This window comes from Nothoprocta perdicaria, unplaced genomic scaffold (assembly GCF_003342845.1).
Source record: "Nothoprocta perdicaria isolate Ctin4 unplaced genomic scaffold, notPer1 scaffold_706, whole genome shotgun sequence".
Classification (NCBI taxonomy): Eukaryota; Metazoa; Chordata; class Aves; order Tinamiformes; family Tinamidae; genus Nothoprocta; species Nothoprocta perdicaria.
This window is the reverse complement of record NW_020455984.1, coordinates 13,691-16,783: the sequence shown is the minus strand read 5'-3', so window position 1 is coordinate 16,783 and position 3,093 is coordinate 13,691. Positions and strand designations below refer to the sequence as shown.

The window sequence follows — 3,093 nt, the reverse complement described above, 5'->3', positions numbered from 1 at the left end:
GCTACTGTCGCACAGTGCCAGATGTGTTCCTGAATGCTATGAACAAGGGCAACCTCGAGACCTGAGCAGCAGAGCACAGCTAAAATACACGCCACAGATACAGGTCAGAGCCGCCTGCCCTAGCAAGCCCACGCTTCCTCCTGTGCGACACCTGAGATGCCACCCTCACGCACCACTCATCCACAAGAGGCATCCATACCGGACAGGCCGGCGACCCGCACACAACCGACGACCCGACGCGTCCCATCTCCCCACTTAACTTGGGCGGTGCTCCGGGACGGTGCGGCGCTTTGGAGCTCCTCCTCGAGGGGTGGACGCATCTTCTCGCGGCTCGCTTCGGGCGCCTCGTTCACCTCCGTCACCTGCCGAGGCAGAGCGGAGGTAGACATCCTGAGAAGAGCGGGCACCTACCTCACTCACAAACAACAACTCTCCCTCATATTTABCATTCTCTTTCTGCTCACCTGCACTCTGCCCGATCCTCGCTCTGGTAGCAGGACTGTGATGACATTCAGGAGATCTACAAAGAAAAAAACACCAAGCGACTCTTGTGCTAGGCAGGGAAAAGTAGTCTGATAACTATAGATACACCAGTATACCCAGATAAGTTTGCCTCACCTCAAATCCTTCATCTGGAAACCCAAAAAGTCCACACGGCACCTGAAGGGGCGGGAGAAAAGGCAAATCGACGAGAGGCGGCCGGCCAACGCCTTACCGCACGACAACGACCGCCCTCCCTCCCCCTGCCTTCCCCCAGTCATCTCCCTCACCTGTTCTCGGGCGTCTCCTGCCCGCACGGCTTCTCGTCTCGGGGACCCCCACGCGATCTGCTAACTCCAAAGAGAACGCACCGGGACGAGATGACAAGAATCGTACCCCCTTGCAATAATACCCCACTACAATACCGATCGCCCCGTCAAATTATACCATGAGGAGCATTACACAAAAGATCGCCGATGGCCGCTCCGGGTCATCGCTGTCGCGTCGCGGGCGCTGCAATGGCCGACTCCCTCGGGGGAGATGGCTCCCGCTGCGCTCGCGCAGTCGTCCACGCAAACATCGTCAGACAGACGGAGGAAAAGGCTCATGCAAAAAAGACCTGGGAGCGCACGGAAGAAAGCGAGGACTACAGAAGCCCTACAACATTGTGACGACAATACCGGGCAGAAGAGCGGATCGAAGTCGAGCGACGGTGCCGCTGTCGGAAAGGGGCCGGCAAAGCCGGAAAGAACTATGAGAAAGAGGTCTTCAAAAAACATCCGGTGATGGAAGAAAGCGGGGAGGGTCACCCCGAAATGGTGCCGGGCTTCGGTCAATGGATGTGGGAGAGGGAGGTGGCAGTCGGAAAGAACAAGTCACGAAGGAAGAAAACGGCCATGCTTACTGTTAAGAGCAAATAAGAAAGAAATGAAAGGGTGCATCTAATGAAACAATAATCTTACTAGGCACCGAGATTTAACTACAGGCAAGAAGAAAGGTAACGCCCCTAACCATTACTATACGAGAAAGGAAAGAGCGATCTAGCCAAAGATGCAAGACCTACTGCCTAAATACCTGACTATCATCCAGATCCGCAATTGCCAGGGAGCCCCCGTCGCGGCGAGGATTCGGAGGACCTTCCCTGTAACCGGGAGCTCTTACGCGGCGCGTCCGCCCGCAAGCGAGGTCTCCGAAGTCGCCGCGAGAGGGGTCCGGCGTCGATAAGGCCGAATCGGCAAAACCTGCCGTTTTCTTGGTTGGCGGCAACATCTGGGGGTCCCGCTTTCCTTAGCGTCCGGGGCCGGGACCCGGCCGGAGCCCCGACCTCGGATGGGAAAGCTCCCTTGGGCGTCAAAGCTGCCTGCCTGAAAGCCTACAAAAGCTACAGCTGAATGAGCCTGTGTGCAGGTAGTTAGCAGAAAAAACAGGCAGGAGAGTTCTGGGCAATTTTACAAAATCAGAGCCATATACAGCCATAAAGTCAATCTTGACTTGGGCCTGTGGTTCAGGCCCTGGCAGATCGCCTGAGAAGGGCTACGTGAGACCAGCTACCGAGAGGAAAGTGTGGCCCTATAAGGCCTTAACGATGGTCACGAGTAGGAAGGGCCACCGATGATGATGCCCTGGAAACGGAGGGACGGAACGCTCGAGTCTCGCGGCGCTAACGTGAGAAGATCCGCCGGCACGAAGTAGCCGACACGGCCCGGGCGGTGGGAGGAGGTGGAAAGACAAAGGACGTCTACGTGGCTCCTGTCACACGGCGCTGGATGCGTTCCCGAACCCTAAGAGCGAGAGCGACCTCAAGACCTGAACAATGGAGCGTGGCGGCAAGAGGCGCGCCGCGGAGGCGCGGACTGGAGCCGCTCGCGCTAGCCGTTCCGTGCTTTCTGTTGCGCACCGCCCGAGGTGCCGCCCTCACGCGCCGCTCATCCATAAGAGGCTTCCATAGCGGACAGACTGGCACCCCACACGCAATCGACAACCCGACATGTCCCATCTCCCCGCTTAACTTGGACGGTGCTCCGGGACGCCGCGGCGCTTCGGGAGATGTCCTCGGAAGGTGGACGCGTCTTCTTCCGTTTCGTGTCGGGCGCCTCGTTCGCCTCCCGAGGCGGAGCGCGGGGAGACATCCTTAGAAGAGCGGGCACCTACGTCACTCACAAACCACAACTCTCCCTCGCATTTATCGCTCTCCTTCTGCTCGCCTGCGCTGTGCCAGATCCTCCCTCTGGTATCAGGACGGTGATGACATTCAGGAGATCTACAAAGAAAAATAAAACAAACAAAAAAAAAGGGACTCTTGTGCTAGGCAGGGAGAAGTAGTCCAAGAACTACTGACAAGCCAGCATACCCAGTTAAGTTTGCCTCACCTCAAATCCTTCATCGGGAAACCCAAAAAGTCAACATGGCACCTGAAAGAGCAGGAGAAAAGGCAAATTGACGAGAGGCAGACCGGGAACGCCCGACAGCCCGTGAACAAAATACATCCCCCCTTCCCCCAGGCATCTGCCTCACCTGCTCTCGGGCCTCTCCTGTCCGCAGGAGTTCTCCTCTCGGGGACCCCAACGCAATCTGCTAACACCAAAGAGGGCGCACCGTGAGGGGAGGACAACA

General features: G+C 57.3%; 1 long non-coding RNA gene across 1 annotated transcript; it reads right to left on the bottom strand.

Moving 5' to 3' along the window:
* Positions 1-211: 211 nt before the first annotated feature.
* LOC112957243 lies at positions 212-662 on the bottom strand. Its single transcript, XR_003251179.1, has 3 exons — positions 619-662; positions 465-520; positions 212-362 (listed from the first exon to the last, which is right to left on the bottom strand). It is a non-coding gene; the product is annotated as an uncharacterized LOC112957243 (long non-coding RNA).
* Positions 663-3,093: the final 2,431 nt, after the last annotated feature.